Source organism: Chelonia mydas, chromosome 1 (genome assembly GCF_015237465.2).
Source record: "Chelonia mydas isolate rCheMyd1 chromosome 1, rCheMyd1.pri.v2, whole genome shotgun sequence".
NCBI classification, from domain to species: domain Eukaryota; kingdom Metazoa; phylum Chordata; order Testudines; family Cheloniidae; genus Chelonia; species Chelonia mydas.
This window is the reverse complement of record NC_057849.1, coordinates 321,631,262-321,655,612: the sequence shown is the minus strand read 5'-3', so window position 1 is coordinate 321,655,612 and position 24,351 is coordinate 321,631,262. Positions and strand designations below refer to the sequence as shown.

The 24,351-nt window shown below is 43.8% G+C and overlaps 1 protein-coding gene across 14 annotated transcripts in view; it reads right to left on the bottom strand.

The window, feature by feature from the left end:
* The window catches only part of SRPK2 (SRSF protein kinase 2), a 311,814-nt gene that overhangs the window by 143,248 nt on the left and 144,215 nt on the right, over positions 1-24,351 (bottom strand). Inside the window, exon 2 of one of the 14 annotated variants that reach the window (XM_043551852.1) lies at positions 15,597-15,710. The exons of 12 other annotated variants lie outside the window; for them this stretch is intronic. The gene's annotated coding sequence lies outside the window, so the exon portion shown is untranslated. Of the gene's footprint in view, positions 1-2,963; positions 2,970-15,596; positions 15,711-24,351 lie in introns of those variants that run through there. One more of the 14 variants, XM_043551854.1, reaches the window with a different exon arrangement.

Sequence of the window (24,351 nt, the reverse complement as noted above, 5' to 3'; positions counted from 1 at the left end):
CTAGGGATGTAAAATGTTAACCACTTAACCGGTAAGTATTAGTCTCACTGGTTAACCCACCTTAACTGTTAACCCCTGGGCACTCTGGCTGGCCCACAGCGGCCCCAGCCACAACAGCCTGAGCAGCCCCAGCTGCACTGGCTGGATTGGCCCCAGCCGTGCCAGCTGGCCAGCCCTTTAAATCGGTTAACCGTTTAAATGAAATATTTTTAATTGTTTAAATGGTTAAATTTTTAAACGGTATTTACATCCCTATTACTTACCTGTAACTGGAGGTTCTTCAAGATGTGTGGTCCCTATTTATATTCCAAAAGTGGGTGTGCATACACGCCATGAGCTGGAGCCGGAAGTTTTCAGCAGCAGTGTCCGCTGACCCGCACATGCGTCTTTTGTTGCCTTCTGCTCAGTCACCATCTTACCACTGAAAAAACTGTCTGCAGCAGAAGGGATGGTGAGCAGGTACTGGAATACAGATAGGGACCACACATCTTGAAGAACCTCCAGTTACAGGAAAGTAACTCCTGTTATTCTTCGAGTGATGGTCCCTGTACGTATTCCAAATACAGATGAGTACAAAACAGTGATCAGCTCGGAGGTGGATGCAAGGACAAGAGAGTTATCGCCTGCTGCAGGACAGCACGTCCCATGGTCGCATCTTCGGCTGCCCACTGGTCAATGGCGTAGTGCGCTAAAGGTATGGACAGAGCGCCAGGTCATCGCACAGCAGATATCGTGCATGGGGACATCCGCCAGGGAGGTGGAGGTGGTCACATGCGCCCTTGTGGAGTGGGCCGTAATTCTGCCGGCTGGTGCAGCGTTGGAATATGCATAGCATTTCATGATGTATGAAAAGATCCACTTGGATATGCGCTATGAGGAGAAGGCCTGCCCCATCAACTGTTCCACAATAGCCACAGAAAAGTGTGGGGAGATGCAGAAGGCGCATGTCAAAGTAGAATGCTAGTGCACGTCAGATGTCCAGGGAGTGCAGCGTCCTGTCCATGGAAGTGGCATGCGGGTTAGGATGGAAAACCAGGAGATGGATCAACTGGTTGACGTGGAAGTCAGAGATGACTTTTGGGAGGAACTTAGGGTGAAGGTGCAGGGAGACTTTGTCCTTATGGAAGATCATATATGAAGGATCAGCCATCATGGCCACAAATTCACTGGCCTGCGAGCAGAAGTGATGACAACAAGGGAGAGGACCTTCATGGATAGGTGCGAGAGGGAGCATGTGCCCAGAGGTTCAAAGGGAGGTCTGGTGAGGGCAGACAGCACAAGATTAAGGTCCGGGGCACGGGTGGTGTAGGTGTAAGGACTGGTGAGAAGCAGTTCTTCAGGCCCTTCAGAAACCAAGTAGTGGTAGGGTGAGTGAACACCGAGTGTCCATCCACTGAGGAGAGGAAGGAGCTGAGGGCCACAAGATGGACACAGACAGAGCTAAGTGCAAGGCCCGAGTCCTTAAGTTCCAAGAGGTAGTCTAGGATGACAAGCACAGAGATGTCCTGGAGGGGAAAGCGGTGACATTGCGCCCAGAAGGTGAAGCTCTTCCATTTTGCGATGTAACGCCCATGTAGAGTACCATCTGTTGTAAGTAAGTATCCAGAGGATGGGTGTGGAGCCGGCACTGTCTACATGCGAGTCCAAAAACCAGTCCATCAGCTGAAGTGGGCCTGAGTTGGATGTCGAACCCTGCCGTGTTCCTGGGTGAGGAGGTAAGGCAGGGCAGAGACTGATTGGTGAGCGGGCAGACAGTCTGTGTTGACAGGGAAAACAGAACTGTCAAATCCAGCATGGGGCTACCAGGAGGACCATGGCCCAGTCGCAGCGGATCTTGCACAGAACTTGGGGGAGGAGGGAAAGAGGGGAAGGCATATTGGAGACTGCCCACGCTACAGAAGGAGAAGGGTGTTGCCCTGGGAATCGCGACCTCTGGCACCCCAGGAGCAGTGAAGGGGGAACTTGCAGTTCTCGCAAGTGGCAAAGAGGTGCCAACGAGAGGTTCCCCAGACCTGGCAGATGGAGCAGAGATGGGGGATTGTGGAGCTCCCTCTCGTGGTAGAGGTAACAGGTCCAGCTGAGTGCTTCTCCCAAGGAGTTCTGCATCCCCAGAAGGTACACTGGATAGGGCATGACATTGTGGCGAAGACACCAGATCCAGGGGCAGATGGCCCCTGTGCAGAGTGACGGGGACATGGTGCCTCCCTGTCTGTCTATGTATGCCAAGGCAGTGGTATTGTCCTAGAGTATCTGGATGTGCCGGTCATGGAGAAGAGGCAGGGACACGTGGCAAGCTAGGCAGACCATGTGCAGTTCCAAGTCGTTGATGTGCATGCGCATCTCATTGGTACCCATGTCCCTTGTGCGTCATGGCCATGTAGATATGCACCCCATCCAGCTAGGGAGGTATCCATGGCAAGGATGGTTGTAGGGACAGTAGTGGTGAACGGGAGGCTGCATAGCACCTTGGCGTGATCGGTCCACCAGGCGAGGGAGGCGCAGACCAAAAGCAGGACAGTCAGGGCCGAGTCCCGGTAGTTGATTTGGGAACTGCAGACTAAGAGGAGCTACAGTTGTAGACAGCGCATGTGGAAGCAGGCATGCAGTGTCACACGGGTGCAGCGCACCATGTGGCCAAGGAGGAAGAGACAGCAGTGTACTTGTGCATGGCTTGTGGCACAGGGTCGCCATGAGGGCCGTGAGGGCACAAAGCAGTCCATTGAGAGGAGGGCCCAAGCTGCTACAGAGCCCAGGCACACCTCAATTAAATAGATGGTCTGCATCGGGAGAAGCATGGATTTTTCCTTGTTGACACAGATGCCGAGGGAGGTGAGGAGCAAGTGAAGAGCAGCGACAGCTGATGTCGTTTTGGCAAGGGTTGGTGCCACCAGGAGCCAATCATCCAGGTAAGGGAACACAGAGAGCCCCAGGCAGCAAAGATGGGCTGTGACGACCACGAAGACCTTTGTGAAGAGCCTTGAGGCCATGACAATGCTCAAGGGGAGTACTCTGAACTGAAAGTGGTTGTTGCCCAGACAGATATGGAGGAACTTGCACTGGGTTGGGTGGATATCAAAATAGAAGTACGTATCTTTCTTGTCAAGGGCTGTGAACCACACCTCCTAGGGAAGGGAGGGAATGATCGATGTAAGCATCACCATAAAGAACTTGGTTGGTGCCGTGACGTGATGGAGGAGGTGATGGTGGCTGATGGGCACAGAAGCTAGGATCTGGGGCACCATCGGACAGGCTCCTAATACCAGGTGTAGGTGGGCTGGTATGGGTGGTAGGGATGTGGACAGAATGGTGGCTTATTGTGCTGGTGGCGGGAGGCCAGGTTGTAAATTCCCAGAGACCAGAGGGTCGCCCTAGAGTCCTTCAGGAAGTGAAGGGCCTCATCCATCTTACCAGAGAACATTTTGTCCTCGTCTAAGGGGAGGTCCTGGACTGGACTTCCCTGGGAAAGCCTGAAGATTCCAGGAAGGCCTCTTGGGGTATACCAAGACTGACCTTGTCGATAAAGCCGTCTTCCTCCACCAGGGCTTGAAGCCTGTGTTATTCGTCCTGCGAGATATCCTCCAAGAACTCTCCCAGCTTTGCATAATTATTGAAATCATACCTTGCCAGCAGAGCCTGGTAGTTCAAAATGCGAAACTGCAGGGTAACCGATGAGTAAAGTTTGTATCTGAGCAGATCCAGGCACTTTGCTGCTCTATCTGAAGGGATGAAGGTAGAGCAGTGCTGACCTGCCCATTCCGTTGCCGTGTCCACCACCAGCAAAGCTGGGGCAGGGTGAGAAAAAAGGAAATCAACCCCTTTGGATGTCACAAAGTAGCGATGTTCTACCCTCTTAGCTGTTGGGGTACAGGACAATGGGTTGTGCCAGACCTCTCGAATGGGGTGGAGGATGGCCTCACTGATGGTCAGAGCCATGTGCGCCAGTCCTTGAAGCTGAAGGTATCCAGCAGCTGATGGGGTGGCCCTGGACTTCCTCCAAGGGGATACCCAAATCAAGGGCCAACCTCTGCAGCAGCCCCTGGAATAGGCAGTAATAATCAGGAGGCAAGAGGGTTGGGGGAATCAGGGCTTCGTCCCAATAGGAGGATGCCGCCATCGGGACCAGTGCCACCGGGTCACACTCTGGGTCTACTTCTGGGTCCAAGTTGGAGGGTTCCAGCAGAGGGGCCCCGATGGAAGGGTGTGAGGCCTGTGAAGGCGGGTACGGGCAGTGATACAGATCCTATCTGGGCCATTGCTGCCATGCAGGTCCAGTGGGTACTACTGTGCCCCAAGAATAGGGATACCACTGTGGTGGGACTGGGGAAAAGCCCATCTGGTGTGGTGGATGCGTCCAGGAGTCTGAGCTGCACCGGGATACCGGGGAAAATGACGGTTCTTCCGCTGAAAAGCCCTCTGAGTCTGAAGAGGCCTCCGGCGGCAGCAGCAGGGCCATCGATGTGGATGGTCCCACGACCGTTGGGTGTGGATCCCAGTCCAGGAGGAGTGGCACATCTGCTGGTGTAGGCGGCTTTGGAGCCAAGAGGAGCAGGGAGAACGGATACAGCAGGTTGAGGTGTGCCGTTGGGAGCAGCGGTTCAACCCATCCAGGTGTCCACATCCCGCTGACCGCCAAAGCGGGGAAAGGGGATGCACAGTGCGGAGCATGGGGACTCCTGTTGAGGTGGAGAAGCATGCCTCGGAAGGCTGCCATGCTGCACAGCCAGCACGGGAGCCAACTGTACCAGTGCCTCCTTCTTCCTCTTCGCCTTCTTTCCCACCATGTGTGTAGTCATAGGGAGAGACATAGTGGGCTCTGCATGCGACATCTCACCCAACCGGGCACGGCTCAGGTAGGAAATGCTGTGCATCACAGCAGTCCACGATGGGGACCTGCTGTGACGTCCATGGGATCGCTTGCTGCTCTCCTCCTTGGCCTTCTCGTGCTTTGGGCAGGAGGGATGAAGAGGGTGGGGTGCACCACTGGTTCCACCAGTCCAGAACTGGACACCACATGGGGCTGGAGTGCTTCCTCCATGAGAAATCTGCAGAGGTGCAGGAGATAAGCCTTGCGGATCTGCAATAGAAAGGACCTGCAGATGTTTCAAGGTGCTGTGAGATGCGCTCCCTCCAGGCAATAGAGGCAGCGGTTCTTAAATCCCAGGACATGAGGGCATAGTAACCTGACGACGTCAGGGTGGGCCCTGAATGGGGCAACTATGGACACTAATTACAAGTTATGTACACAACTAAGAGGAACAACTGAACTAACTATATACAATGGATGATTGTTCTCATGGAGGCTGTGAGCACAGAGAGAGAAGATTCTGACTATGATCGTGCAGTGGTAAGGGACTACGGGTGTATCGCCCCGTCCGGCGTCTTATAACCTCACCTGGAGCATGAAGTAATGTAAGACGCTCATGCGTGTCAACAGTCACTGCTGCTGAAAATTTCCAGCTCCGGCACATGGCACACATGCACACCCCATTTGTAATACATATAGGGACCATTACTCAAAGAAGAATCCTCATACTCCAGATAGTTCTACTAACAGTACAGTAGAGAAAGGAGACTATGGTGGGTATTCACATAAATAATCTCACCAGCTTCAGTGCACGTGAGTGTGGTGAAAAGGATTTGGCCCTATGGTTAGTAAAGACTATGCTAAATATGAAAATATCAGATTGAATTTATTTAAGTACAGATACCACCAGAAGATATAGCTGCATAACCATGCTCTTCTCATCTCCTTGGAAAAGAAGGAGCTGACCACTGGAGGCTATGATGCTCTATCTGTATGATTATGACTCTCTTGAGAGTTCTAATTCTTTTCTAACCTAAGAGCGTACTTTTGTTGTAATCTATTTATCTATGGAGAATCAATAAATCAATCAATAACTCTAAAAGGAAATGCCATTTATATAAACAGAATTATCTATTATTGGACCCAACTCCACAACTTAAGTATATATTTGTAAAGAGATTAAAATGTGAAAACATTTTGAGTCAGTATTGGCAGACATTGCTATCGTAGCTGTAAAGCATCCTGTAAAAGATCATCTACTTTTGCAAAATCGTTCTTTAAATTTGGCAAGTCTTTTGAGCAACACCACAGCCAAAACTAAGTTGTGTTAATTTCTTGAAGAACACAAAAGTACAATTCATCTATTTATATATCTATCTACAGCAGTATTAAAGGCAGTTACAGGAAGCAGGATTGAACAGTGACAAAAACATAGCAAATCAATGCTGAAAATGGATTTTATTCACAAAATTTAAGGGTTATTTTAAAAAATAATTGACTGTGTGTTTAGACAACATGTCGTTGCTGGATCCAAAAGCCACATAATCCAGCGTAATTTTTTTTTTTTTGGAGAAAGTATTCTTAACAGTATTTCTTAACAGTATTTCCCTGTGCTAGTAAGAGTTGTTTGAGAACCCAAGAAAGATCAATGATGGAACAACCCTATATAGAAATTATTCGCTCAGTACATTTTTCAAATTTCCGCCACAACAAGCATTTGAAAATATTTTTCAAGTTCGATTTTTTATAGAAGAAAGTAATATACACAGATTTCTCAAATGCTGCAATAAATTAATCTGTGGTATCCCAATAGGTGTCAATTCCATAGACTCTCATATATCAAATAAGAAATGATAGGGTGTCACTGCCAAAAGTGGTACTCTAAAAAAGCATCAAATTGAAAATAGGCATAGAGACTACAGAAAAGATTGAAACAGGACAAAAGTAATCATCAGTACAGTCCAGAAGCCTTAAAGTTCCATCTGTGCTGAAAGAAAGTAGTGGTGGTTTGTTTGTTTGCATTTTAAACAAGAACTCTGTTAGTTGATGGTGCTCACCCTGCAGGGCATGAAATGCCTTGGAGAACAAAAATGATTCACAAGATGGGTCATTAGTTGAAAAAGATTCAGGAAGACCAAGTAATTTATCTTCAAAATGTAATAGTTAAACTACTACTCTTCAATATAGTAGACATCTAATTTCACTCATAGAACCACTTATCATAAACAAACATATTTGGCTTTCTCCATTGTCAGGGTATGGACAAAATAAACTAATTAGACTTTTCTTTCTTTAAGTTCTATGATCACTATATGTTTGTATTCATATATCATCAAGGAAGTGGGTTGAACACATGACTGAAAGTGAGGTTATGACAGGTTATGATAAGAAAAGTAATACCATTCAGCATAGAATTGTACTTTAAATGGCCACACCTAACAAACTGCCAGGGTGAATTAACAAAAAGTAATTTCTGCGGTGAATACATGGACTGCATATAATTATCTATATGGAGCAGCCTTCAATCTCTTGAACCAATATAGCACAGGTTGCTCAGAACTTTAAACTGACATTTGCTGATTCAACAAATTACTTTTAAACCAGCAGAAATCATTCTATGCTACATGGTGTGTACAATGAATATGAATTTAAAAATGTGACTGCAAGGTCAATGTAAAATATTTTTATATATTTATTAAATTCCATAATCCAACATGCTTCAGTTTCATTTCTTATGACTATGTGGAAAACTTGACTTTTCTCATTTTTTACTTTTGTATTTTTTATTTTTCAGCTGGTAACGATTTATGCAAGTAAGGACTCCAGCAAAACAGTGGCAGGGTGAAACTATTCACTAGTATAAAAAACATGCCTTTATAAGTTTCTGTATGGAGAAGAGACTGTTCTCAAAATAATATATAGTTTACAAATGAATTCAATTAGGGGAATAAATAATGTATCTTGATGAAATGTGGATGCCTGGAAAATGTGTCCAGAAATAATTCAAATTTTGAAAATAGATCAGTTTAGTAAGAAGTGGGAGCTTTACAGACTATGTTAACTGTTCTGTCTAGTTCTCTAGAAAGATATTGGAATATTCATAAAGAAATGCACAAAATGGCATCTTTATATAATAGACTGACAAAATGTATTTTTTCCAGTCATAATGAAGATTTTAGGATCCTCTGGTAAAGCACCAAGACTGCTGCAATCATTACGCACAACATATCAACTCGAACAGGTCATGGCATGTTAAATGAAAACTGAATGTTGCTTTTGAGAGTTTAAATCTCAAATTTAAAAGGTTGGTTTGCATTTAAATTTCCTTACAAAGTTTAGAAAGCATAACTTGAGCTGACTTTGCTTTGCAATCATTCTTCTATTGTACTGTTTCCCCAGAGTTGCACTGTACCTAGGGTTGCCAGGCACCTGGTTTTCAACCGGAATGCCTGGTCGAAAAGGGACCAGGGCGGCTATGGTCAGCACCACCAACCGGGCTGTTAAAAGTCCGGTCAGCAGTGCTGAGGGTCTAAGGCAGGCAGGCTAGTCCCTACCTGTCCTGGCACTGTGCTGCACCCTGGAAGCAGCCAGAAAGTCCAGCTTCTAGGGGGAGGGGCCACAGGGCTCCGTGCGCTGCCCTTGCCCCGAGCAGCAACTCCGCACTCCCATTAGCTGAGAACCCCAGCCATTGGGAGCTGGAGGGACGGATCCTGCGGGCGAGAGCAGCGCACGGACCCTCGTGGCCCTCCCCACCTAGGAGCCGGACTGGTTGGCTGCTTCCAGGGCACAGCGCGGAGCCAAGACAGGCAGGGAGCCTGCCTTAGACCTGCTGTGCCACTGACTGGGAGCCGCCCGAGGTAAGCCTGAGCCTCAACTCCCTGTCCCAGGCTCTGCCCCCCACAAACCCTCCTCCTGCACCCCAAATCCCTCATCCCCGGCCCCAGCCCAGAGCCCACACCCCAACCCCCTGCCTCAACCTGCAGCCCCCTCCCACATTCCCAATCCTTTGGCCCCACCCCCCAGCCTGGAGTCCTCTCCTGCACCCCAAACCCCTCATCCCCAGTCCCACCCCAGAGCCCACACCCCCCGAGGGAGCCTTCACCCCTTCCCGCACCTCAACCCCCTACTCCAGCCCAGTGAAAGTGAGTGAGGGTGGGGGAGAGCAAGCCACCAAGGGAGGGGGAATGTAGTGAGCGGGGGCGGGGCCTTGGGGAAGGGGCAGGGCTAGGATGTTCGGTTTTGTGCGATTAGAAAGTTGACAACCCTAGCTGTACCATCTTATCACAACAAACTCTAATTGTGTTAGAAGATGGTAAGGCTGAAGGAAAGATAGTGATGTCCAATTTCAAGCCTTTGTTTATTCTGATGATTTCACTGTCTACTCCTGCCGGGCAGTGATCTTTCTAGGTTGGAGCACAAGCATATTGATGTGGCAGTGTAGGGAAGCATAATTATACAATGACAACATGCTTTCATTGTCTGCAGTGAAAGTTATTAACTTTTAAAATAGGGACTTCCCTCATTAATGTGACTATTTATTTTTACTATGGTTGCACACAAAGTTCACATATAAAAGTGGGAGCCCACAGTGCTAGAAGCTGCACAAATACAGTAGTATTATTGAGCAGTTAATCACTGGAATAATATTTTTGAAGAACCACAAAAGAAGTAGAATATCTTTTAAAAATAAACCATGTTCTTTCATGTCCTGAACAGTTTCTGACTCTGCTAACAAACAGAAAAGTATTTAGGGAGGTTAATAAAAAAAAAAAAAGACGCACTGGAAATTAAATTTAACCCATTTTTTTCTTGCCGGGTTTAGGATTATAATTGGCAATCATAGCTTTCATCATCTCCACCCAAGTTTTTGGACCAAAAAAGAATGAGTTAATGAATCAGAAGAGCTTGGCTCAGTTATTAGTTACTTCAGACACATGAAAGCTGTCTAGAAAACTTTTTCCTCCCCTTTAAGTACTTGTTCAATAGGAAAAATTTTAATTTTTTAGGCTTTTTTCCTCCACTTCTTATTTCCTGCATTTCCCACCCAAAGTTTTTATATATTTGTCCATACAATTAGTACTACTGAGAATCTTGGGAAACTTTCTGTGGCAGTGTTAGTTATACTTGCACAAATAGCAATGTAGAAGTTAGCCATGTTAAAGAACTTTAGTAGGAATACCTAAAATTTAAATTGCATGTAAGTTACTATTTTTGCAGTATATGAATTAATATTTAACTCACTGCTCCATATACCATGTCCTGGTCACTCATCTAGAATTCAATGTCTCTGCCATTACATACATGTCTGGATTGCGAATGGGAGCAGACTGGAGTTTACGGTTAAACTCATGATGATGAGAACTGCGAGAAAGCACAGGTGATATTGTTCACCATGTATCAATCAACAGAAGCACTGTCCTCAAAAAGCAATGATTTTCTCTGTCACATCCAAAGAGCCCGCCTTCCAGAATTGGTATGGAAGCAGGCAAACTGCAACAATCCCACATTACCCTCACCAGTGAATATGGGTTGGAACAAACACAATGGAAAACTGGTACCCAAGCTAATGTCACTGGAGCCAATCCCCAGCAGCTGTGCAGAAATGTGTTACCCGTGGACATGTCAAAGGGAGCATATCACAATGCTGTAGCTGCAGAAATGCCACTGCAGCATGCACTGGGGCCTGTAAATGCAAGGGGTGCGTCGGCACATAAAAACATAAGAACGGCCATACTGGGTCAGACCAAAGGTATCCCTAGCCCAGTATCCTGTCTTTCAACAGGTTTCAGAGCAGCAGCCGTGTTAGTCTGTATTCGCAAAAAGAAAAGGAGTACTTGTGGCACCTCAGAGACTAACAAATTTATTTGAGCATAAGCTTTCACGAAAGCTTATGCTCAAATAAATTTGTTAGTCTCTGAGGTGCCACAAGTACCCCTTTTCTTTTTGTTTTTCAACAGTGGCCAATGCCAGGAGCCCCAGAGGAAATGAACAGAACAGGTAATCATCAGGTGATTCATCCCCTGTCACCCATTCCCAGCTTTTGGCAAACAGAGGCTAGGGACACCGTCCCTGCCCATCCTGGCTAATAGCCATTGATGGACCTATCCTCCATAAATTTATCAAGTTCTTTTTTGAACCCTGTTACAGTCTTGGCCTTCACAACATCCTCTGACAAGGAGTTCCACAGGTTCACTGTGCATTGTATGAAAAAAATACTTCCTTTTGTTTGTTTTAAATTTGCTGCCTATTAATTTCATTTGGTGGCCCCTAGATCTTGTGTTATGAGAAGGAGTAAATAACACTTCCTTATTTACTTTCTCCACACCAGTCATGATTTTGTAAACCTCTATCATATCCCCCCTTAGTCATCTCTTTTACAAGCTGAAAAGTCCAAGTCCTAAGTATCTCTCCTCATAAGGCAGCCATTCCATACCCCTAATCATTTTTGTTTCCCTTTTCTAAACCTTTTTCAATTCCATTGTATCTTTTTTGAGATGGGGCAATCACATCTGCACACAGTATTAACTGTATTAACCACTGCTATCATGGTCACACAGTGTTCCTTCCATCCATAATCTGCAAACATTTGATGAGGCTGGTTTTCATCTCTGTCGCCTTCCTCAAGAATGTGGGCGTACCATGGATTTATACAGAAGCAATATGGTATTTTCTTCTTATCTATCCATCCCTTTCTTAATGATTCCCAACATTCTGTTTGCTATGTGGAACTGTTAAATTATTCCTGTATAAACAATGTGCACAACATACAGTAACTGTCTGCAGTGGAATAAAAATCATAGAAATTTACTAATTTTTCAAATTTTATTTACATTTTGAACTCCCAATTTAGAAGGTGAAATATTCAAAATTCAGCTTGGTAAACTTTTTTTTTTCCAGGTTCAGCACATTCAAATTATGAAAGATAACTTGTTTTAACTACTTTTCCTCAAAAATGCCTGACATTTTATTTTATAGAAAATGTGCCCAGTCAATAAAAGAAAAAAGTCTGACTCATCCTTGGTTACTATTACAGGTTGGAATTTTTCTTTAATGTTCCACAGTGCCACATGTTCTCTCTACATATCTTTATTCTGTTGATGGATCTTTGAATTCTCCCAAGATTACTAAAGGTCTCTCTGCTTTGGGGCAACAAGTTTTAATAATTGAGAAATAGTACACTGTTCCACAGTGTCACTTTTCTTTGTGTGGTGGGGCTGACATATCCTGAGTTTAGAAGATATATTATCAGTGATACCCTAGTGCATTTGTATTACAACATCCATGTCAACAGCAGTTAAAAAAATAACCCCTGCTTATGTATCTTTAGTAAAAAATTGAACAAGTACAACACTGTTCACAGGGAACCATGAATGCTCTCAAAGTCAATTTATTCACTCAGTTACATTTAAAAAGAACACAGCAATAGTCTACAGTAAGAATGAAGTGCAAAAATGTGGTTTTTAAAAATAATCATCAAGAGTATGTAAAAGATTTATAGTAGTGTTATGGGGTACAACCGTAATAAAAAATAAATGCCAAAATATACCACCATACACAAATAGTGAAATACACACTGTTAGGATACAGATATTCAGGCCTGTCTGTAAAGGCCTATACTCTAAGAATTTAGGTGTATTCTTATCACTTAGCTTTTTATGGAGGTATAAAAGAAACAATCAAAATCACTGTCTGCCGGTGTAAGAGCCTTCTCTTACTGTGACATTCTGAGGCCCTGTTCTTAGGTTAAGGCCTTTGGCTAAGCAACAGAGGCAGCCATAAGCTGGGAAGTGACCGGTCACATCCTCACATTCCAAACCAGTCACATTGAAATCAGGTGCTATTGGGCTGTTAGGAATATAATCCTGTCCTGATAATGCCTATCGCATCCAGAGAAAGGGAAGTGCCTAGAAGATGTAAAAGGAAACTTAGTTTGATGGCATCCTATCTGGCAAGAACTCACTTATCAATAGCTGGGATGTGAAATCCTCATTTCTGTGTTTGTTCTATCACTGTAGTCCCCAATTCCCTATTGTTTGTCTGCATAATCTCTGTCTGGTTCTGTGATTGTTCCTGTCTGCTGTATAATTAATTTTGCTGGCTGTAAACTAATTAAGGTGGTGGGATATAATTGGTTACATAATCATGTTACAATATGTTAGGATTGGTTAGTTAAATTTCAGTAAAATGATTGGTTACGGTATAGCTAAGCGGAACTCAAGTTTTACTATATAGTCTGCAGTCAATCAGGAAGTGGGTGGGTGGGGTGTGTGTGGGGGAATGGGAACAAGGAATGGGGGTGGGGAAATTGGAATCATGTTTTGCTAAGGGGGGAAATGGGAACAGGGAATGGTGGTGGGGAAATTGGAATCATGTTTTGCTAAGGGCAGAAATGGGAACAGGGACACAGGTAAGGCTCTGTGGTGTCAGAGCTGGGAAGGGGGACACTAAGGAAGGAAACTGGAATCATGCTTGCTGGAAGTTCACCCCAATAAACATAAAATTGTTTGCACCTTTGGACTTCGGGTATTGTTGCTCTCTGTTCATGCGAGAAGGACCAGGGAAGTAAGTGGGTGAAGGAATAAGCCCCCTAATACACACACAAATACTAATACTAACGCTTCAAAGGGTATGTTATTTTTAATACTTTTTTCCCTCCCCTCAACCCACAGAAGCAATACATAGACTTTGCAGAACTTTTAGACTTGAGAGCAATTTTAGCATTGCTCTCTGTCATCCAGCTACATTGAACCCATGGCAAGATAAATCAAACTTCAGCTTGTTGATTCCCAGATCATCTTTTTGCCCCTCAGATCATATCCATCAAGTAGCAACAGACTTTTGCTGTGTTTCAGAAACTTAAGGCCTGTGACCCAAATAATCAACACTTCACCTAGCAGTTTATCAAGAATGTGGCAGCAGGTTACTTGTCACAAAAACCTGAAGAATCTGCTACTTACATGTAAAAAGAAAAGGAGTACTTGCGGCACCTTAGAGACTAACCAATTTATTTGAGCATAAACTTTCGTGAGCTACAGCTCACTTCATCGGTTAGTCTCTAAGGTGCCACAAGTACTCCTTTTCTTTTTGCGAATACAGACTAACACGGCTGTTACTCTGAAACCTGTCATACTTACATGTAGTAACTGTGGAAGCAGACTTCAAAACATCTGTCAATTATGTGCTGAATAATTCTATTCTTGAGTGATATTTTTTCTCTTTTTAATATCCTTTAGTTAGATATTTTAGACCTATATTCAAGATATATGATGCTGTTATGGAACACTGTCAAACTGTGTTGATTTCTGAAGCTACTTTGTAAGTCTTCCTTTTGATAAAAGGAAAGGTCAGCTGGATATTGTGAAAGTTTATTGGATCACTGATGGTTGATTAAGTTTTATTCATTTGGTATAAAATTCCCATATTGTGTTCTAACTAGGAAGTACAAAAATATTAAGCTCTTGAAAATGTATGACTAATTATTTGGGGATTAATGATTTTGGAAGGGTACAATGCCATTCCCAATTAAATCTCATGGAATAGTTTTCCGTTGTGTCTACTATTTAGATTTTTAATGTTTTATGGGACCGTGGGATAAGGTGTTATGTATTTTTCCTTTGTTCACTATTAAAATATTGTTTTCATACCTGTAGTACACAGAATATCTTTTTATATGTGATAACTGTGGTTGATATTTAGTTCTACTATGTGTTAAATTTTCTCTCTCCTTCCTAATATGAATACTGAAACTATTTATATTTCTCTTCTGAGAAAACCTTCACTTGGTATTTTTTATATATCTATTACTAGTATTGCTCTGATGACCAAGGAAAACAGGGGAGAGTGCGGGAGTGGCCATAGAATTCTTGATGATACTATTCAGCTATAAAGTAATTGGGAACATAACTGAATATTTTTAATGAAATTCTTCTATTTGTATCAAATTGTTAACAACAGATACAGTAGATATTTTAAAAAATACAGCAAAGTAAAAGGTAAGTTAGAAAAGAATATCTGAGAGAGTTATAACTAAGAGTCTCTTTATACAGTGATTTTTTTAATTTCCTTTTTATTTAATTTTTTTTCAATTCACTTTTCTGACTCTTCCTTGCCTGCTATATGCATCTTCTTCTCCTTGACTTCAAATACCTGCACAAATCTCCCCCAGCCTACATCTCACATCTCATTTTGTAACTGGTCCCCCCTTCTCCTTTTCACTTTATCAACAATGGAAGCATTGATGCCCCTTCATGTCCTTTTCCTCCCAACTTTATGCCTTCTTCCCCCTTCCCCCTATGCATTTCTCTTGCAAGACTCCCTCAGTGTGTCTCACCTTCTCTGTCTCTCTTTCAGGTTTAAGATCTCTGAGGCAGGGATTGCCTTTATAAATCTATTTTGTACTAAACATCAAGATTACCTGTTCTTAATAATAATCTGAAATACACAAGTGATTTTCATGCACATTAGAATGGACTACTTTAGAATTTTGTTCACTTTTTTTTATGTAGACTCAAAAGACAATCCATATGCCTTCAACCTAAGAAAACTGATATAAAGATGGCCCTTAAAACTAATATTCCATGCTATGATGATGAAGTTGCCCCAGAGGAAAAGCATATCCTGATGGTTTTTAGAAATTTTTGTTTTGCAATATATACTTGAAAAGAAGTGAAGTTATTTAAGTCATGTTTTCCCATTTATACCCTTAGAGACCTGGAAATGTCAAATTAACTATAACATTCATAAATGAGCCAATGCCAGGAAGCTATAGGCACCATAACTCTTTAGAACCTACCTAGTTTTCTAGAGCTGGAGGATACTGGAAAGGATACTTCCATATATTCCTGGCTGGTTTCACATGGCCCTCCCTATTTGAGTATTTATGCCTTCTGTCCTGAGCACCTAAGTCCTGTCAATAAATGGAATAACCAATGCAGAAGCTATGAGAAGAAAGAAGTCTCAATACCAAGACTGTGGTTTTGAGATATAGCATTTAAAAACTCTATATAGATTTTATTCAGAAAACATAACATAGTTTAAAATCTAGAATACAAAAAAGAAATCAAATATCATTACCTTTGTATATGAAACTAATGCATGTTTTTGAATAGATAACTAAAGTGATTCTATCTGATTAATTGCTTTTGATTTATAAACAAAAAATAACTTTTGTAGATAAGATCGGTAGTTTCTACATAATCAAGCATATAATGTTTGTTTTATTAATGATTTATGAGCTTTTCTCAGTTAAGTTTCATTCTCTAGACAGATTTTTTTAAAGAATTAAATAGATGGTCAAACTGCAAAGTAACATGAAATTTCAAAACCCTGGCATCCCTAGCAAATAATTAGGCTGGAATAAAGCACATTATGAAAATATACATGCAAACAACTAGCTGTATGAGGTAATGCAACACACATTAAAATGAAGCCTGCAGCTAAATCAAGCCAATGGAGAACACTAAGCACTGGAAGGTATGGTGTAGGCTAAGGCCTTTCTGCAGTAAGACGCAGCAGCCATAGGAGGACAGCAGCAGCCATGAGCTAAGAAGCAGGGAGTCACAATACAATATTGGCAAAAAGAAAAGGAGTACTTGTGGCACCTTAGAGACGAACAAATTTATTTGAGCATAAGCTTTCGTGAGCTATGGCTCACTTCATTGGATGAAGTGAGCTGTAGCTCATGAAAGTCTGAAATGAGCTGTAGCTCACGAAAGCTTATGCTCAGATAAATTTGTTAGTCTCTAAGGTGCCACAAGTCCTCCTTTTCTTTTTGCAGATACAGACTAACATGGCTGCTACTCTGAATACAATATTGGGTAGTTAAGAAGCATTTCTGCCCTAATAGCACCAACAGTGACCAATCAAACAGAAAAATCTTGAGATATGTAAAGCGAACTTTGCAAGATAACACTGTCTGGCAAAACCACTTACCAGCAATTTTGGTTGAAAAGACACCGTTGATTGCTTTTGTCTGTTCTTTAATTTGTAATACTTCATTTGTTTTCCTATAGTTATCACTGCCTATTCTTTATTTTTGTCAAAATTTAACTCAACTAAGGTGGTGGGGTATGATTGCTTAAAGAATTGTTACGTAATCGGCAAAGATTGGTGAAAAATTGGTGTAATGCTTTAGTTTAAAATGATTGGTTAAGTTTTAACTAAGTAAAATACAAGTTTTAACTATATAAACTGGGGTCCAAAAGGAAGTTCTTTGGAACCTGACTCCAGGACACGGCCCAAGATCAGAGCTGCCAGACCTCAACACCCTGCGAACCATAGTGTGCAGAAGCTGGAGTTCCCAGATGATCTAATTTTGACTTGCCATCAAGAAAAGTCTGTCTGCCTTATTGGGAGTGGTGAGCATTGTATGCTTAGCATGTATATTCTGTTGATCAATTGTTAATAAATATAGGTTAAGGATATTACTGTTTAAGGCTCTTTCACTGGGAAAAAGTCCCGCAAACCCACAAGGTTACGCCCTGAGCCCAGGATGGGTAAGGATGGGCACTTAAATTGACCAGGTTTTGCACCAAGCCCAGGACAAATTAACTGGGTTACACTTTGAGCCCATGGTATGTTAAAGGTGGGGTGCCCTAGATTGTGTGTGGGTCCCAGAAAAATAAACTTGAGGTAGAAGATTTTCAAAAGCAGAACACTGGTATGCAAAACAACAGTTATTTACTAAATACTTCTACTTCTGGCCAATACCTAATAGAGAGAAACAGCCTAGCAGGCAAGCACGCTCTTTATGACTGGTTGTCAACTTTCCTTATGGATTGCACCTTCCTTGCTATGACTACTAGAAGCACAAAATCTTTATTAGGAATGTGGAATTAGCAGGTCTTAGAAAACTTTAGATTCAGGAAATCAGAAAGCTTCAGGATACAGAGGCCTTCTTAGAAAATTTCAAAAGGGCCTGCCTTGGGTATAGCATCTCTACAGACCAGTACATGGTAGAGCTGAGGCCGCAGTTCAGTGGACTCTTAGCAGAGGTGGCAGCTGAAATGCTGAAGGAACACATGAACAGTTATGAACTTTTTAAAAGACAGGCCAGGATCAGAAAGGGGATAACACCCAAGCATGATCATCGGCGGTTCAGAGCCCTAGAGTGGAAACCAGACGTGGCATTTTCCCGACACGCCTACCACATTGTAAAAAATTGGGATGCCTGGATATCAGGATCAAGCGTTAAATCTCTGGAAGATCTGTCTTTCCTAATGCAAATGGAGCAGTTCTTAGAGGGTGTTCCTGAGGAATCAGAAAGATACATCCTTGATGGGAAGCCCAAAACGGTAATCGAGGCGTGGGAGATTGGAACCAAATGGGCGGAGGTGGCAGAAAAGAAAAAAACTAGTAGCAGTTGGAGCGGATATCAGAAGGAGCAACGCAAGACAACAACCTATCACCGGGGGCAGCCCAAGGCCCCACCTATATCCCAAGGAAAAACCCAAACACCTTATCGTCACCCACACCAGTCTCTAGCAACCCACCTTGCCCCAGTGACCGCTCAGCTGGGCGATGTTTTAAACGTAATGAGCTGGGGCACGTGAAAGCCAACTGCCCCAAGAACCCCAAACTGATTTCAGTTCATTAAACCGGAGTCACACCAAAGGTCCTCGGGCCCAGATGCCTCCCAGGTACCCTCAGAGCGAAGGGAAACTGAGTGTGGGCGGGAAGGTGGTTACAGCATGGAGGGACACTGGAGCACAGGTGTCAGCTATCCACCAATCCTTAGTGGACCCCAAATTCATCAACCCAGAGGCCCAAGTGACAATTCAACCCTTCATGTCAAAATCTTTAAACTTGCCTACAGCCGAGTTGTCTATCCAGTACACGGGCTGGTCAGGAATGTGGACTTTTGCAGTCTATGATGATTATCCCATTCCGCTGGGGGAAGACTTGGCCAACCATGTGAAGCTAGCCAAGAGGATGGGAATGGTCACCCGCAGGAAGGCTAAGCAAGCTGTCACGCCTAGCTCTGTTCCTGAGCCTTTCACCAGGTGCCTATCTGTGTTACCAGAGACCCAGACGGAGGTGATGGAACTGGATCCCCTGCCAATGATTGCAACAGCCATAGCGGATCCAGTCCCAGAGACCCAGCCAAAGCCAGTCTCTACGTAAAAGAATAAATGGACACAAATCAGACATCAAGAATTATAACATTCAAAAACCAGTCGGAGAACACTTCAATCTCCCTGGTCACTCGATTACAGACCTAAAGGTCACAATACTCCAACAAAAAAACTTCAAAAACAGACTCCAATGAGAGACTGCTGAATTGGAATTAATTTGCAAACTGGACACCATTAAATTAGGCTTGAATAAAGACTGGGAGTGGATGGGTCATTACACAAAGTAAAACTATTTCCCCATGCTTATTTCCCCCCCGCCCTTGTTCCCCATCTTTCTCTCTCTGTCTCACACCCACCCACACCCCTGAAAAAAGTTACATTAGCCAAAAGAAAGCCAAAGTAAGACAAAGCTTTCAAATTTTTCAACCTGTTTGTCACTGATGCAAATGCATCCTGACCTCATTAATGCAATTATTATTATGCATTAAAACTAACACACAATGTTCTTACAGTGCATTGGGTTGTATATAAATGGATCTCTTACAAGCCCTGTAAACCTGTGTCTAGAGACTTTAGATGGTTATTCCATTTTGACCCTTTTCAGGCTGTAATTATTGTAATTTTACAAACTACCACTCATCAACTCACCTGAGATGACTGAAAATTGGCCCTTTGATCTGACAACACTGTGACTGTCACATAGAACCACCTCCGACTGCAGACAGCTCTCTTTCTTTAGAGGACAGGAGGTGACCTTCTTCTGCTCTTTCACTATCATCAGGGATGTAGAGGGCAGGATGGAAAGTTGCAAGCCCTTCCAATTTCCCAAAGCAACAGCCACACATTTCTCCTCTCCTCCCTGCCCCCCCCCCCAAAAAAAAAAAAATTAGCAGTATATGCAAGAGGAGTGTCTAGATTTTTTTTCCAAGGCTGGTAAAACTTGTGACACTTCTGTAAGGCTGAATTACTGAACCTATGATTCCATGACGGAAAGCATGGATTGAAGATCTTTCTTTTTTCAAATTTGCCAAAAAATAGTTTTATGGGCACAGATTTTAAAATCTGAAATAATCAGATGTTTGTCTACCTAGACAATTTCTTGGTCAGTCTCTCAATAAATTATTTTAGTTTAATTATCCTGGAAAAGATTGAAAGTAACTTGTGAGATGGAAAATCTTCCTGTTTTCTCTCATGGAAAGGATCAGCTCTATAAACATGGATATACTACCTAAGCTGTCATAAATCTTTAAAAATGGTCAAATGTGATTTCCCAACTATATTATTCAAAAAGCTCACATGCAGGAAGAACATTAATCCTAGACTAAGGTTGCAAATAAAGTTACAGAAAGGAGCTCATGTTCTTGTATCAAAACCATCCAGTATCCCAACTTAAAGACAGAGTTACAGCTAGATCACTCAAGGAGACCTAAAAAAGTTTATGAAGGCTTCATAAAGATTTTATTGCAAATCATTTATTTATTTATTTCACTCTTTATTTCATACATGCTCCACTGAGGTTAATTTAAACAAATAATTCCATCTGATTCATCCACAACATTAACACAATGGAAAAGGGAAAGTCAGTTATTTAAAACTATGTTTTTAGAGAGGGTAGTGTCTTTGAAGATCTGCACTTGAAACTGAACCACTGCTGATCTGGAACCTTCTGGAAAACTGACCACGGGATGTGGATGAGTGCTCCCTTATGGAGCTGAACGTTTGGGGTCAAAGATATAGAATGTATCATTGACCAAAACAATTCTGATTCCTTTCCCTCCAATTTAAAATGTTAATAAGGACTCCTAAGAAGTAGGGAAAGGTGGAGTTGGGGGAGTAGAGTGTAGATCTATGGAGATGATATACTTGAAAAACCAGAGTATGACAAATCTTTCTTTTTACAAGAACTGCCCCTGCAGATCCCATTTTGTCAAATTACTCAGCTGTCCAACTCACAAAAAGAACACAATTCGCAAAATGGTTCTCCCAAAACAAGCATTAAAATGGAATGCCAGATTAAAAAAAATACTGCTGCAGGAACTTATGATTAGAACATTAGTGACAGATTTGTAAGTCTGCTTTCAATCAAGTAGAATGTGTCCTCAATCCTTTCTGAATAAGGACAGTAGTCAAATCATAACATGTGAATGCAGTCTAGTTCACTTAGCCTTAGGCCTGGTCTACACTACGAGTTTATGCTGGATTTAGCAGCGTTAAATCAGAATTAACCCTGCACCCGTCCACACAATGAAGCCATTGTTTTGACATAAAGGGCTCTTAAAACCGATTTCTGTAGTCCTCCCCAACGAGGGGATTAGCGCTGAAATCGACATCACCGTTTCGAATTAGAGTTAGTGTGGATGCAATTTGAAGGTATGGCCTCTGGGAGCTATTCCACAATGCACCATTGTGACCACTCTGGACAGCACTCTGAACTCGGATGCACTGACCAGGTATACAGGAAAAGCCCTGGGAACTTTTGAATCTCATTTCCTGTTTGGCCAGGCGAGCTCATCAGGATCGGTGACCATGCAGACCTCATCAGCACAGGTAACCATGCAGTCCAAGAATTGAAAAAAGAGCTCCAGCATTGACCGAATGGGAGATACTGGATCTGATCACTGTATGGGGAGAGGAATCCGTGCTATCAGAACTACGTTCCAAAAGACGAAATGCCAAAACATTTCAAAAAATCTCCGAGGCTATGAGGGACAGAGGCTACAGCAGGGATGCAACACAGTGCCACGTGAAACTTAAGGAGCTCAGACAAGCGTACCAGAAAACCAAAGAATCAAACAGACGCTCCGGGACAGAGTCCCAGACATGCCGCTTCTACGCTGAGCTGCATGCAAGTCTGGGGGGGGGCCGCCACCACTACCCCACCCCTGTCCATGGACTCTGATGATGGGGTACTCTCCTCCATGCCTGAGGGTTTTGCAGATGGGGAAGATGAGGAGGAGGAGGATGAGCTTCGGGAGAGCACACAGCACACCGTTCTCCCCAACAGCCAGGATCTTTTTATCACCCTGACTGAAATACCCTCCCAACCCAACGAAGCCAGAGAAGGGACCTCTGGTGAGAGTACCTCTTTAAATATAAAACATGTTATAAAAGCAAGTGTTTTTTAATGATTAAGTAGCCCTGAGGACTTGGGATGCATTCGTGGCCAGTACAGCTACTGGAAAAGTCTGTTAACGTGTCTGGGGATGGAGCAGAAATCCGCCAGGGACATCTCCATGAAGCTCTCCTGGATGTACTCTAAAACCTTTGCAGAAGGTTTCTGGGGAGAGCAGCCTTATTCCATCCTCCATGGTAGGACACTTTACCACGCCATGCTAGTAGCAAGTAATCTGGTATCATTGCATGACAAAGCCTGGCAGCGTATGGTCCCACTGTTTGCTGGCATTCAAGCAACATCCGTTCTTTAACTCTCTGTGTTATCCTCAGGAGAGTGATATAATTCATGGTAACCTGGTTGAAATAGGGGAATTTAATTAAGGGGACATTCAGAGGTGCCCGTTCCTACTGGGCTGTTTGCCTGTGGCTGAAAAGAAATCCTCCCAGAAGTTAGCCACGCAGTGTGGGGGCGGGAGGAGGGGCATTGGCGCTGAGCTGTTCGCATTTGGCTAGCAGGGATCTTCCCTGATATCAGCCACGCAGTGGGGGGAGGGGTAAAGCGATCTTCCCAGAGAATTGGATGGGGGAAGGGGGTTAGTTTGGTTTCTGCTGCTGCACGTAAACAGGAAAACTGCAGCATTATATGGCCAACTCAACAGGCTTTGCTTGGTATGGGAAAGGAGGGCGCTGCTGTTATGAAGGTTCCAGAAGCCGAAAGACTATGGCTTACCATGGCCACCTGCAAGCCGAATTCTGTTGCCCGGCACTGCGTGTGTGATCTCTAACACCAAAGCCACAGGCACTCAATATAAGATGCAAAATGCGACCTTGTACCAAAATCACATGTAATGTGTATGTAATATGAATAGTGTTGTTCACCATGAAAGAGTATAGCCATTGTTCTGTAAAATGTATCTTTTTAAATACTTCACTCCCTTTTTTTCCTCCACCAGCTGCAAATGTTTCAAGCCTCCCTCCTCCGTCCCAAAGGCTATCTCAGATAAGGCGGCAAAAAAAAAATCCACGTGCAATGAAATGTTCTCTGAGCTCATGCAGTCATCCGACACTGACAGAGCTGTGTGGAGGGACACAATAGCAGAGTACAGGAAAGTAGCCAATGAACGTGAGGAGAGGTGGCGGTAGGAAGATCAGAGGAGGCATGAGGCAACGCTGAGGCTACTGCGGGATCAAACAGACATGCTCCAGCGTCTGGTGGAGGTTCATAAACGGCAGTAGGATCACAGACTGCCGCTGCAGTCCCTGCTTAACTGCCCTCCCTCCTCCCCAAGTTCCACAGCCTCCTCACCCAGATGCCCAAGAACACGGAGTGGGGGGGGAGGCTCCAGGCACCCAACCACTCCACCCCAATGGACAGCACAAGCAACAGAAGGCTGTCATTCAAGATGTTTTAAAGTGGCCTTTTCTTTTCCTCCTACCCTCCTCCCACACCCCACCCGGGCTACCTTGCGAGTTATCTCCCTATTTTTATAATCAATTCATAAAGAATACATGTTTTCTAAACGATAGTGACTTTATTTCCTTTGCAAGCAAGCTGTGATCGAAGGGGGGAGGGCTGGTGGCTTACAGGGAATTTAGAGGCAACCAAGTGTGGGGGGGGGGTTTCATCAAGGAGAAACAAACAGAAGTGTCTCACAGTACCCTGGTCAGTCATGAAACTGGTTTTCAAAGCTTCTCTGATGCGCAGCGCTTCCTGCTACACTCTTCTAACGGCCCTGGTGTCTGGCTGCGCGTATTCAGCGGCCAGGCAATTTGCATCAACCTCCCACCCCGCCATAAACGTCTCCCCCTTACTCTCACAGAGATTGTGGAGCACACAGCAAGCAGCAATAACAATGGGAATACTGGTTTCGCTGAGGTTTCTGAGCGAGTCAGTAAACTGCGCCAGCAACCCTTTAAACATCCAAATGCACACTCTACCACCATTCTGCACTTGCTCAGCCTATAGTTGAACAGCTCCTGACAACTGTCCAGGGTGCCTGTGTCTGGCTTCATGAGCCATGGCATTAAGGGGTAGGCTGGGTCCCCAAGGATAACTATAGGTGTCTCAACATTCCCAACAGTTATTTTCTGGTCCGGGAAGTAAATCCCTTCCTGCAGCCGTTTAAATAGACCAGAGTTCCTGAAGACGCGAGCGTCACGAACCTTTCCCGGCCATCCCACGTTGATGTTGGTGAAACGTCCCTTGTGATCCACCAGTGCTTGCAGCACCATTGAAAAGTACCCCTTGCGGTTTATGTACTGGCTGCCCTGGTGGTCCGGTCCCAAGATAGGGATATGCGTTCCGTCTATCGCCCCACCACAGTTAGGGAATCCCATTGCAGCAAAGCCATCCACTATGTC